The sequence below is a fragment of the Apium graveolens genome, chromosome 8 (assembly GCF_009905375.1).
Source record: "Apium graveolens cultivar Ventura chromosome 8, ASM990537v1, whole genome shotgun sequence".
Classification (NCBI taxonomy): Eukaryota; Viridiplantae; Streptophyta; class Magnoliopsida; order Apiales; family Apiaceae; genus Apium; species Apium graveolens.
Window position 1 is genome coordinate 142635884 of NC_133654.1, and position 15243 is coordinate 142651126.

Genomic DNA, 15243 nt, shown 5'->3' on the forward strand with positions numbered 1-15243 from the left:
TGCCCAAGTTTCCTTAGACTGTTTTGTGCATTACTTTTGCACCCAAAAAATCACTGCCATGAACTGACCATTACAATGCTTAGAAATTTTATGATTCAAGCTTCGTTTTGATATGTCGTTCGCTTAGATCCGATTTACGATTTAGGAGAAACGACCACTTTAAGTAATGGCATTTCGCGAGCGAACCCCGAAACCTCGAGTAACTTTGAGACCATAATTGAGACCCGTAAATGATTAATCGAAACACGAAACAATTATGTAAGGTGGATTAGGCAGTTGGTAAAGTACTCGCAAAAGAGTCGCCTTAAAATTCGTAACAGTTAATTTATTAAAATTGGTGGAGCCGAGGGTACGCAAGCGATTAACGCAAATCGTTAAGCGTATAAGCGACCGTTAGGGTATGAGTGAGCTTTGACTAGTTTCTTAAGAGACCGTGATCTAATTCCGGATTATGTTATTGTTCATAGGTTACCGGACCCACTCTAAGCTTAAATCTATCCGAAACGCTCAGGCAAGTTTTCTACATGTTATACTGTTGTTGTGATGTAAATATATTGATGCATTATCTCGAGATAAGTGCATGACTGTTATTAGCAAATCTTGCGATATATTGGAGCATGTTGATATGATATATATATATATGCATATTGTGAAAACTTGATATTCTATTATCAATTCAAATGCTTATAAACTGCATAACACCTATGCTAGAGATAAGTAGTAGTTGCGTATACCCTTAGTATAGGGGACCCAAAGGTGAACATTTTTCTAAATCGGGAGTCGATGTTCCCGAGTATAATATATGTATATATATATAGTTTTCTATAACTATTAATCGAATAAGGTATATTTGATGGTTTTGAATAATAATCAAACTTATTTTCGATTATTCAAATTAGGATCGTACTTTCGTATAAGTATATCTTTTGTAATTTATTATTCATTTCAAGTATGAGTTTTAAAACTTCTACTTCAATTATTTTTTATATATATTATCCTTTATGGGAATATTATTTGAATAATAATATTCATATATTTTCTAATATATCGGGACTGATTTATTTTATTAATTATCATTACTCTAAACATTCTTTAAAATGTTTTCGAGTCTTCAAAATGATTTTAAAAGTTAGAGCGGATCCCAAAACTCGTTTTCAAATTTAAGATCTCCCTTTCGAAGGGGACTTGAATACTCGCTCAAAAATCTAAGGGATCCGGCTCTGTGGAGTATTTTATATTCGCAACGAGGTTGCGGTTTTGATAAAAGAATTTGATTACTTGCCCAACGTTCGGGAAGTAAGTCCATCGAATTGAGTCGGCATAAGCGACAGGCCGGGGTACGGTCTATCAAAGTGTAAGTGGATGGGTGGTAGTCCATCAATGTGTGAGTGGCCGGGTAACGGTCTAGCGCAAGGTCCTAATGTGGACAGGGTGATGACCGACGAGGAATTCATCCATCTACAGTAGAAAAGGTTACTTAATGGGTATCTTTGCCTGATCAGCGAGATATTAGGTTTATGCCAAGGTTTTCTTCTTTCCAAATTCATTGGATATTATAACTCTATTTATACTTTTCATAACATAGATTTTCAAGGGAAGTATAAGATAGATATATATATAGGTGTATATATATATCGGGACTTAATGAAGTATCTCGTAACTTAATTTCTTTTGAATGTTATTTCAAAGATTGAATCTATCCAAGTCTTATCTTGTAGTCTCATCTATGTGATGAACTTTTGAAACTGGTTATACCTTGAACGGTGGTAGTTCAAGTAGTATTCGGAAAAGATATAAGTATATTGGAGTATCTTGTAACTTCATCTTTTCAACTTATATCTCGTTATTGATTATCTTATGCATGACAAAGATTTTCAGAAAAATGTTAAGACGAGGTTAGATATATGAGATCACCTTACAACGATATTTTATACAATTATAAACTGGAATTCTGTGTATATTATACACGTTGGAGGATTTTAAAGGTTTTGAGAAGTATATATGGATATATATACTGAATATTTTGCGACTTCGTCGCATTAAGATATCAAACTTGGTTCATTTCTTCTTGACCAAAACTTTCATGAGTACTATGAGAATGCTCATATAGTGTAAATTATTATACATGTTATTTTGGTGGGTTTATTGCTCACCCTTGCTTTCTTATTTCATCACACAACAACAGATAGACAAGATGAACATGATCAAGCTCCCAATTCGCGAGCGGATAGGTAATGTTCCGCAGTTTCCTGTAGGCGTTGATGCCGCTATAGCTGAGGTAGGAACTAACAATAGGCTAGGTTTTCAACTATTGATGTACCAGAATTATATATATTATGAATTGTAATAATGGCAAAGAATATGTAAATTTATTCGGAAACCCTTTTGAGGTGTAATGATTTATAATTGTGGAATAAAATGACTGGTGTTATTTTTGGTATTCATCTCTGAGACTATAAGTTGTGGTATGTGTGTGTGTGTATTGTGGGGTCACAGTACGCAGTAGTTGGTTGTTTATTAAGATTAAGTGTTATTAAGGAAAATGGAACTCGTGACAAACCGGATCCACGACCCCGAATTTGGGGGTGTTACAGAAATGGTATCAGAGGCCAGAGTTATAAACCTCAAAGATTATGTGACGTTAAAATAATAAGTTCACTAAGATAATAAGAAGTCTTGCCAAGTTCATAGTCGGACTACCTAACGCAGTACTTACAGTTAAAACCCTTACGAGAAACCTTATGAATATCACGATAAAAGCGTAGTTCGTTATCATATATGATAGTGGGACTCCGAACCCTGAAGTTCAAGAGCAATAATACGATGATGTTTTATTATATATTAGGGATCAGAATGTGGATCCAATGGAGCACCCTAGCAAGGGACCAGATGATGTTCATATTAAGGATGTAGCAATTAAGGATGTTATCCCAAAAGGGATTGTTGCTGAGAAGGATCCCGTGGAGGATCCAGACAAGAATGAAGAAAGGACCGCTGAAGAATTGATGACCGTGGTTAGGGCAACTACCAGAGGTAGGATGGGCCGGTTATTACCGTAGGTTCGTTCAAGTTTGCAAAGATAGCAGCCCATTTAACGCAGCTTACTCGTAAGACTAAGAAGTTCGAATGGACAGAGAAATGCGAGAACAGTTTCAAGAACCGAAGCAAAGATTGGTGACAGCCCCTATGTTGGCGTTGTCGGATGGAAAAGGAGATTTTGTGATTTGTAGTGACGCTTCAGATAAGGAATTAGGGTGCTTCTTATACGTCACAGCAAGATAATCGCGTACACGTCAAGACAATTAAGGGAATATAAAATTCGATATCCCCACCCATGAACTTGGGCTCGTGGCAATAGTTTTTCCCTAAAGATTGGAGGCACTACTTGTATGGAGAGAAGTGCGAGATTTACACAAGCCATAAGTGCTCTAGTACATTTTCACGCAGAAAGAGCTCAACATGCGCCAGAGGAGGTGGTTAGAGCTAATCAAGGATTACGATTATGAGATTCTTTATCATCCAGGGAAAGCCAAAATCGTGGCTAATGCCCTTAGTAGAAAGGAGAGACTCAAGATGATAATGTCTTTAGGAGAGTTGATAAGAGATTTTGAGAAAATAAAAATAGAAGTGAACACAACCGGAGCCGGTACCAAAAAACTGTTTGAGATCGCAATACAACCTTAATTATTGGAAAAGATCAGATTGTGCCAGGAAAAAGTGATGAATGAAGGAAGAGAGCCAATGACTGGAGAAGAGATTAATATCGAGAAAGAAGATAAGGGAATAGTGAGGTATTCCGACATAAATTGGATTTCAATGTTCAAGAGCTTAAAGATAAGATCTTAGATGAAAGCCCTAGTTTGAGGAATAAGATTTAGGGCAAACCTTGAATATGATAGTCAGGGAGGTCGCCATCAAAAAGGAAGGAACCCATAACATAATAAAGTGGAAATCAAGGATTTTAACGTATAAGATAACCCTGATTATAGGGAGTAGGAGGAAACATTTCGTACTGAAAAAATAGAAGTCGAGCAAGGTAGGGAGAACCCAGATGGTACTCCTATAGGGCAATTCATGGACCTTCCTAAACAAAACTTATACTATTACCCCTAACCACCACCCTGAGGAAATAATGTGGTGTGAAATTTTTTCAAGACCTTTAAGTCGCTAAGCTCTCAGAGTTCCAAGGAACAAGCTGACCTAGCCTAGGCACGAGCCCTGGCTAAAGGAAATATAGGAATGGTTTTATATTCTAAATGATTGATGAAGCGCAAAAGACTATTTTTGTCACTTACCTTCCTAAAAGAGAGGCCACCCGCTGGTGAAAGGGCAAGAAAGACACGGGGCCAGAGGTTATAATAAACCGATCAAAGTTCAGTGAATTGTTTTCGGGAAAGTACTTCCCAAGGTTATAGAGATAGTGTAAAAGCTTTAGAGCCAGAACAAAGGTGGACGGGTATGATGAATTATGAATCTAAGTTGTAAATGTTGGAAAGATTCGTCCCGAGGACACGAATCCCAGAGCGACGTGATTTTTAAAGTCAATGATTAGTGGGTTCATGAAATGATTGTAATATAAAGGAAAATAAAAAGAAACTGAAGTGGAAAGGAATATAAAGGAAATAGAGTTTGAGGAATGATAAGGGAGTTAGGTATGAGGAAACCCTAAAGACTCGTAGTAATAGTAATAGAAAATTTTGTGATCATCAGGATTAGGGTGATTCACCATGAGTTAAAGTGGATGGTTGAAGGCATAAATGATATATATATATATATATATATATTATCCCCTTTAAGTTGGGAGTATTCGATGAAACTCCGAGATAGAGCGATGGATTAATAAGGGAACACGGATGGACTGGGAGACAGAAAAGCAAGAAATTAAGAAATGGGATGATGTAAGTGACCTTTAAGAATGTGAAGTGTATGTAAGACCGGTGGCTTGATACCTAGAATGGGAGACGCTAGGTATAAAAGATATCTCATCATTGAGATCATGATTGTTGAGATAAACAACAATAGTAAATGAGGATTTAGTAAGCAGAAGTTCACGTTGAACACGACCAATATCTTCCAGAACATCCCTGTTATCATTACTAAATCAGGAAAGAAAAGCGGATAACCATTGTTATCATTGAAGGCCATATGGGTTGACCTCAGTTTGAATAAGGATGCTATTGTGAAATTAGGTATAGACTATCGAGGTGGGAATGATTGAATAAGATACCCTTATTAGGGATATATGACTTGATTTATCCATGGAAGGATGCAAGTACCTTTTTAGGGTAGAATTTAGGATAAAACCTCGATAACTTGAGATAAACCATGGGGGAATGCATAAAGGTTGGCATTTCACCCTTAATAGGGATATTACGAGTTTGGGTAATACGGAATGAAGGATTAAGGCAATAACAACCTTTAAGGATCAGTGGAGAAATTTTTCAGAAGTACATAGACAATGGTTCTAGTATTAGTAAATGGTATTTTGATATGCCCTGTATCTAGGGAATACGGGAGGAACGATTCAAGGATAACCTTAGAGGTTTTACAAGGAGAAATGTAATAATCAAAGTTCTGAAAAATAGAAATTTTGATAAAGGAAATATGACGTAATTGTAATAATACCAGGTGGGCACGTGTTGAACCATAAGATAGTATAGATCGACCCAATGAAGGTCGAGATTGGTGAAAACAAGAAGGACCCACGATAAGAGACGTCCTAAGTATGATCGATAGTTAGTCGTGACAATGTTAACCTCTAAAGACCGAGGCAATAATTATGGAAAAATGGTGATATTTTTTTTCTCACCAAAGCTTGAGGAAGAGCATTTTCACACAAGCAGTGATTGAAAATGAGGTAGAAAATTTAGTTGGAGATCATTCAAAGACATTGATTATAAGGAACTATTACTATCAGGAAAGGCCAATGAGGTGGCCGACACTCTAAGTGTAAGAGAGCAATTATAGGCGCTCGTGCCAGAGGGATACGGTGATGATGGTTTAAGCCGTGAAGGTTGTATTATGGTTTGAAAGATTGACATTCCTTCTGATGATTGTGCGATACTCAAACGTAATAGTAGTTTGGTAAAGATTTAATTTATGTAATCGCCGTGAGCGAGCTATCTATCTTGGAAGGTCCTATCTTAAGATAAGCCAGGACCATGTTACGAAAGGACTAAATGGACCTTTGAGCTTCATGTCTTCCAATAAAGACATATGGTTAATAATTATATTAACTTGCTATCGTTGCTTTTATTGAAACTCTTCTGCAATTTTATTTGATTCATGTCATATGTATGTCAAGTTCATGAGTGCTCTTCATGAATCATGAATGGCGATTATGTTACCTCCTTAGAAGAATTCGATAAGGTAGGTATGGACTCTGTATGGTTAGATATTAAGATTTCATGGAAAATGAATGACTACCGTAGGTCCGTGGCGGACTATAGTAATGCATCAACAATTCTTTGAATAATGAGATGATAAAAACCGTGAAAGTTATATTGTAATGGATGTTAAGATTGAGTACCCCTAATCGGGTCGTGGTGATGCATAAGTTATCATTGATAGACTAATTAAGTCGATTATCTACCTATTGATTATTTATTCCTTCTTATCAATAGAGAGTCGTATTACTATACAAGGAAGGTTGCGGTGCAAGCATATAATTCTAGTAACGATGATGTCTAGATGAAATCCTAGTTTTGATTTTCGATGTTGAGGGAGTTCAAAGGTGATTGTGTATAAGCTCGAGCAAGAGCATGGGTCCATAGAATGATGGAAGGAATAGCAAAAATATTTAGGCATGTGAAATGCGACACTATAATACTTGATATTGATATATATACATATATGTTTTGTTCTCCTATGACAAACCTCTATAGTTCAGAGGTAAATTCCAAGCCAGATATTTTGTGGCAGTATATTTTTTTTACAATTCTCTTCAATTCGTTCTTTTCTCTCCTTTTCATTTTGTGTAAGCTGAGAAGAACATCCTTCTAGAAGGGGGTATTGCTGAATGACTATCTATCTGTGTGATAGAAGCCTAGTAGGATACCACATGTTATTTAATTGCTTATCAAGTACTAAAGACTGGACACCTTCTGTACTAACTATGCGATGTAACAAGTGTTCATTATCATAGTGATCTCTCAATAAATTCTTTTACTTCTATATGAAGGACCGAGCTTTCGAAGATGGAGGCAGCTAAAGATGAAGTGGTACCAGTACGGAGGTATTCCGATTTTAACGCATTCGTGATACTAAGGTTGACGCGATTATTAAAAGGTTATAGAATGCTAACAAGCAAAAGTGTAACCAATTTAAAATTAGGTACGGAAGATAGTAACGATTCCGAACTGGAAAAGAGTGGGTATTGAGAAGCAAAAGCTATAACGCTAGAAGCTATGATGAAAGTCTGTGCAATAGACTTGAAAGAATTTGGAATGATCACTTAATGCGGATTGAGTTTTCTTACGACAATAGTTCGTATGTCAGTATCGAGATGTCTCCTTATGAGATCCTTGAGGGAAGACGATGTCGATCTCCCTTATGATAGGATGGAGTTGGAGAGCGCAAGATGCTCGGACTAGCAGTGGTCCAAAGGACCAATTATATAATAGATCTAATCAGAGGACGGCTGGGAGTAGCCCCAGATGGACATAAGAAGTATGCTGATTTGACAACGAAAGGACAAAGAGTATGAAGTAGGGGACCTATTGTTGTTAAAGGTATCCCCTTAAAAAGCCTTGGAAGGGAATGATGAGGTTCGGAAAAAAGGAAAGCTAAGTCCACGATTTATTGGACCCTTGGATATATTAAGATGTATTAGGAAGTTATCAAATGAACTAGCCCTACCCGAGCCTGTAGCAAATTCATAACGTGTTCCACATATCAATATTAAGGAAGCATAATCCAAATGTCGGACATATAGGAGAATACGAGCGCATGGACATGCAACCAGACTTGATCTATATGGAGTAACTAGTATGGGTTATGAATCAAAAAGGAGCAAGTGCTTAGGAACATGGTTATCAAACTAGTCAGAGTTTGGTGGTAGAACCACAATGTGGAAAATTGACTTGAGAATTAGAAAGTGCACCGCTAAGAAAGTATCTCTATTTATTTTCTAGCTGATTCCGGGACGGAATCCTATTAAGAGGGGAGACTATAATAACCCCAATTTTTGGTATTTTTGAAATACTGATTGTGGCGCCCTCCAAACCCGGGTAAGAAGTTTGGGGTCCACGCACACACCTTATTTGTAACCTGCTTATAACAGTGATAAAGATAATAATAATATGTAGTGACCCTATTTACTAACTACCACGGATCACAATAGGTTAAAGTATGTACGCAAGCCACACACACACTTATATTACAAACGCCCAAATCCCAACTATTCAAACTTACAAACGAATATTAAACATTATTACAAACTTCATAAACTTAAACTATTCCAAAAGTTGTCAGCTAGCTTAACTCGATCAACTTGGACCCCTAGCTCTCGCACTGGATTGGGGATCCTCGCTACCAACATGTTCCTTCTTAACTGGAAAAGAACATAAACAACATCACACAAATGAGCTAACTAGCTCAGCAAGTCACATTGACAAGACTGAGAATAATGATCATCAGGTGAAAAGAGTTATGGTATCAAGTGAACAATGAATAATGATTTAGAATTGCATATTATATTTCTATTTTAAAAACCAAGGTTAGGCTGTTGATCAGTCACGCACTAACCCCGAGCAAGGCACATACCTCTGCTCTAATTACTGGATCCAAGGCACACATTGGCCTAACTTGACCACCAATCTGGTCTGACCACGAATCTGGTCCATAATTTTTATAAAACAATCCAATTATAACATAATAACAAAGTAAACAATGTAATGCAGTATATAAAATCATAAGCAACATTGGATGCCCAATAATGAGATGGTTCCAATTTTCACAAATGAAATATGGCTATCAAATGGTGAAAAAAAATAGATAACAAAAGAATCAAAGTTTCAAGGTTATAAGGATTTGGTCTTTTAGAGCGTAAGGTACAATGGTTTGAATATATAAGCAATCTGATTCAGTGTTTGGTATTTAGTTTGCATGTATTAATGGAGTAGTATCGTATATCTATGGTTCGTATTCGGGGATTTAACAATCAATGGTTCAGAAAGAATAAGGTTTACGGCTCAAAGATCAATAGCTGGAATCAAGGTTTAGGGTTCAGTGCTTCAAAGCACTTGCAATATAGGACTATCAATAATCTACAATATATCTCGAGAAAGTTCAGAACACTTTCTGGTACTAGCTAGCTATACTTCACCAATTTCCAGTCACAATCTCCTACTCCTCGACTATCTGTTTCCCTCTCCTACGTATTGCCTCTTCTGCTCACATAACATAAGTATCTATCAATACTCAACTCACACGATCCTGTTTCGTATACACTTCTATTTAGCCTTCGTTTTACCCAAATCCGACTAACGGATTGAAAGTTATGCTAAAAACAAGTAAATACTGAACATATAGACCGACAGTCAAACAAACAAGTCACATATAGCACATAGAATGTCAGACAATCAATGAAATTTTATTTATAAGGAAGTCTCGGGTCATAAACAGTCTTTCGGGTATTTAATATGATTTTTAAAACATTTTTCGGAGTCAAAACGGGTCGTTGGGTAGGTTTTAAAGCAATAAACAGGGTTCGGTTGGCCAAATCTGGCTTCAAAATAATTTCATAATAATTATCGAGCCTTGAAAACAATTTAAAATAATATTTTAATGCTCGAAACTATTTTTCGGAATTTTTAAATCATTTATAAATAATTAAATCTAATTAAATAATTAATTAAAATCAATTAATAATTAATTAAATCAATTAATCAATTAATTTTCGAATTAATTGACCAATTAATCAATTAATTATTTACTAAAATTAATTAACTAATTAATTCAGATTTATTTTTGAATTAAAAATAATTTTTGGAATTAAAATAATAATTTTTGGAATTTTCAGTAATTAAAATAAATAGGAAATATAATTTTTAAATAATTTATAAACAGGAATCCCTTATTTGCAAAATTTACAAAGTACAGGGACCAAACTACATCGTTCTTAAAACTACAGGTATTTAACTGCAATTTTACAGGGGTTCGCCGAAAAATAATCGGGGTTCGCCGGAGAAGACGATTTCGGCGTCCTCACCCCACCATTACCTTTAGATCACAACTACAATTCACAAGGAACACAACCATGTAATCAAATCATTCTGAGAATCCCAGAGTTGGCCGGAAATTGGCCGAGAAGTTCGCCGGTTTCCGGCGAACTCGAAGAAACTTCAAAACACAACTCCCTTCAAACCAGGGATCGTCTACAAATCGATTGCAAATTTCAAGGGGAACAAAACTCACCCATCTAGAACATCTAATAACCCTTGGAACAAAAAGCCCTAAATTTCAATTAAGAACATTCATACGGGTTATAAACCCTAATTTCAAAATTCGAAAATCAAACTCAATTTTGAACATGTTATTGAACTCCAAATCAGTCATATGACATATCAAAATCATCAGGAAAACAAGCTCTACAACATGCAAGTATCAAATCATTCAAACAATCATCCGTACAAAAATTCATATTTTTAATCAAAATAATTCGAAATTAATAAACATTATAGAAAATAAACCTTTGATTCTGCAGTGATATGAAGCACATATTCTGATAGTACTCCTTCAACCCTTCGATTTGCCTACTTGAGCTTTCCAAACAAAGATCAATAATACCTCCGATTTGCAGTTTGATTCTTGAAAGGTTATATGAATATAAGTATTTTCTCTGTAAAATTATATAATTACTGTTTGCAAATGATTTTCGGTACGAAATAAAATACGGTAAAGGTTATTTATAATTACGGAAAATTAGTATCCTGTTGGATCATTCCGGACATAAAATAGTACGTTCATTTATAAAAACGGATCCAAACGGTATCGGTTTTCAGGATAATTATCCAAATCAGTACAGTTTGTATTACGGTCTTGGTCTCAGCGCCTGGTTACACGTATTACGAGGTGATAATTATAATAGTTTAATAAAAAGATCCCGTTTATCGAAAATACGAGTTTTATTGATTTACCGAAACGAATAATGTATCGAAAATATTGCGCCAGGACCCGCACAGGACAAACCGTACGCCGGATCGAAAAAGTCGAAACATGTAAAATGCTCGGAATATTGCAATTAGGTTAGGAAGGAGTTCTCGGAAGAGTTTCGGGTTATAAAAACGTAAAAACGAGTGAAGTCGACTAGTTCCCGATTATATAAAATAGTTTATAATTACTCAGAAAAAGAATTTATAAAATCCATAAATTTCCTATAAAATCATAAATCAACATAAAAATAAATAGGAAGATATGAAAATTATCTATATTTTATTTTGGACATACAAAAATTAAAATACTCAATTTATATTATTTTTAAACATCCAAGCATATATACCACTTAACAAATACTTCACAGAATAAACACGGAACATGCATAATATTTATTTATTTGCAAAATAATTACACGATATATCCCAGATATTACACTGATGAATAGCAACTTTTTGCTGATGATGCTGATTAAGGAAAATTATCAGACCACGCTATATAGGAGTACTGTTATGGAAATTCTAAGATAGTATTAGTATTCCATAAAGTAAATGAGTGTATGTAAAAGTCGTTAGAATTCGAATCCGGACACTTTGATTTTTCCCGAAAATCCACCAGATACTGAAAGAATTGAGTATAAGGCAACATGATAAAAGGATTTAAATTCAAGGATTATAAGAGAGGATCATAAAAGGAATATAAAATATTGAGAAAGGTTATGGGAACCCAAGTAATAAGATCCCGGATATGATCCCTCAAACGACGAACGAGAACGAAAGTTAAGCGAACTGTATAACAGATAAGCGGTCATTAGCCAAGTAATTAAGGGTTAATCAAAGAGGTTAGTGGATGATTATGTCATCACACCACAAGGAGAAGGCATGTGTTAAAAAGATGATACAAGCAAGATGACATAAGCATGACAAGGGGTTTTGTTTTGTTGGTTGATTATGGGCCATGTAAAATTTACCATGGTAAAAAGCTAAAAGATTTTCCAAGCTAAAATAAAAGGGAAAGCAACCAAGCAAACATCATCTTCTCCCTCCATTCTTTGCTCTCGGCTTTCCAAGAAAAGCAAGGAAGGAAATTTTCAAAATCCAAGCTACATACCTTCAAAAATTAAGAGGTTTGTTTCCTTAGCTTCCATAATTCATGACTTAGTTATGTTATGAGTTTGAAGCCAAGATTCCAAGGTTTACTAAGCTAATCAATTCATCAAAGTTCTTAATGAATAGTGTTTTCAAGAAACTAACTTTGTGTTTTCTTATGTTTTCTTCAAGATCCAAGCTTAGTAGAGATAGTTAGTGGTTATTTAAGGCTTCCTAAGTGATTCTCCACTCTCCAAGGAAGGTATAACTTCTTAAACCCTTAGTATTAAGTTTTGTTGTTTGGATTTCCTAATGTTTAGATTATGGGTTAGTGTAATGGGTGTGTAATCATGTTTAGAGCTTTGTTTAGTAAGTGGTTTTGTTGATTTTGGAGTTAGTAGTGATACGTGTTAGATTTGAAGTTCTTGGTCACATTTTGACTTGGTTTAGATGAATAAGTTGAGATCTTGAGTAATGGTTGAATGATCTTGTATTATGGTTGAATGACGGTGGAATGGTGTTGATTGGTGGTGGTTTGATATTATATTTATTTGGTAAAATTTGGGAATTGCTAAGTTATAGCCGTCATAATGCCTAATTTTCCTTAGAATATTTTGTGCATTACTTTTGCACCCGAACACTCACTGCCATGAACTGACCATTACCATGCTTAGAAAGTTTATGATTCAAACTTCGTTTTGATATGTCGTTCACTTAGATCCGATTTACGGTTTAGAAGAAACGACCATTTTAAGTAATGGCATTTCCAGAGCTATCCCCGAAACCTCGAGTAACTTCGAGACCATAATTGAGACCCGTAAATGATTAATCAATCAAAACATGAAACAATTATGTAAGGCGGATTAGGCAGTTGGTAAAGTACTTGTGAAAGAGTCGCCTTAAAATTTGTAACGGTTAATTTATTAAAATTGGTGGAGCCGAGGGTACGCAAGCGATTAACGGAAATCGTTAAGCGTATAAGCGACCGTTAGGGTTTGAGTGAGTTTTGACTAGTTTCTTAAGTGACTGTGGTCTAATTCCGGATTATGTTATTGTTCATAGGTACCGAACCCACTCTAATCTTAAGTCTATCCGGAACGCTTAGGAAAGTTTTCAACCCGTTATACTGTTGTTGTGATGTAAATATATTGATGCATTATCTTGAGATAAGTGCATGACTGTTATTAGAAAATCTTGCGATATATTGGAGCATGTTGGTATGGTATATATATGCATGTTGTGAAACCTTGATATCCTATTATCAATTCAAATGCTTATAAACTGCATAATACCTATGCTAGAGATAAGCAGTGGTTGTGTATACCCTTAGTATAGGGGACCCAAAGGTGAACATTTTTCTAAACCGGGAGTCGATGTTCCCGAGTATAATAAATGTATATATATATAGTTTTCTATAACTATTAATCGAATAAGGTATATTCGATGGTTTTGAATAATATTCAAACTTATTTTCGATTATTCAAATAAGGATCGTACTTTCGTATAAGTATATCTTTTGTTATTTATTATTCGTTTCAAGTATGAGTTTTAAAACTTCTACTTCAATTATTTTTATAAATATTATCCTTTATGGGAATATTATTTGAATAATAATATTCAAATATTTTCTAATATATCGGGACTGATTTATTTTATTAAATTATCATTACTCTAAACATTCTTTAAAATGTTTTCGAGTCTTCAAAATGATTTTAAAAGTTAGAGCGGATCCCAAAACTCGTTTTTAAATTTAAGATCTCCCTTTCGAAGGGGACTTGAATACTCGCTCAAAAATCTAAAGGATCCGGCTCTGTGGAGTATTTTATATTCGCAACGAGGTTGCGATTTTGATAAAAGAATTTGATTTCTTGCCCAACGTTCGGGAAATAAGTCCATCTAATTGAGTCGGCATAAGCGACAGGCCGGGGTACGGTCTATCAAAGTGTAAGTGGCTGGGTGGCAGTCCATCAATGCGTGAGTGGCAAGGTCCTAATGCGGCCAGGGTGATGACCGGCGAGGAATTCATCCATCAACAGTAGAAAATGTTACTTAATGGGTATCTTTGCCTAATCAGCGAGATATCAGGTTTATGCCAAGGTTTTCTTTTTTCCAAATTCATTGGATATTATAACTCTGTTTATACTTTTCATTACAGAGATTTTAAAGGGAAGTATGAGATATATATATAGGTGTATATATATATATCGATATTTAATGAAGTATCTCGTAACTTAATTTTTTTGAATGATATTTCAAAGATTGAATATATCCAAGTCTTATCTTGTAGTCTCATCTATGTGATGAACTTTTGAAACTGATTATAACTTGAATGGTGGTAGTTCAAGTAGTATTCGGAAAAGATATAAGTATATTGGAGTATCTTGTAACTTCATCTTTTCAACTTATATCTAGTTATTGATTATCTTATGCATGACAAAGATTTTCAGAAAAATGTTAAGACGAGGTTAGATATATGAGATCACCTTGCAACGATATTTTATACAATTATAAACTGGAATTTTGTGTATATTACACATGTCAGAGGATTTTAAATATTTTGAGAAGTATATATGGATATATATACTGAATATTTTGCGACTTCGTCGCATTAAGATATCAAACTTGGTTCATTTCTTCTCACTACACCATAGATGGCCTACAGCAACACCCAAAAATGTTACAACAGGCCAAAAAAATGTTACCATAGCCACCCAAAAGACCTAAGGTAACCTAAAATTTAAGTTGCTTTTTTTCGAGTTACCTTTGGTCCCCAAGGTAACATTTCCTTTGCCCTGGTGCAACATGGACTTTTGTGTTACAATAGACATCAAAGGTAACATCAGTGTATGTCTATAGTATCAAACTATGTATGTTACCTTTGCACTTTGAATTTGCAAAAAAAGATGGGGCCCACTTGTGGGGCCCATATTAGGGCCCACAGGTAGGCCCCATTTTTTATAATGATTTGTATTATATTAATTTGACAGGATTTATTTGTAAA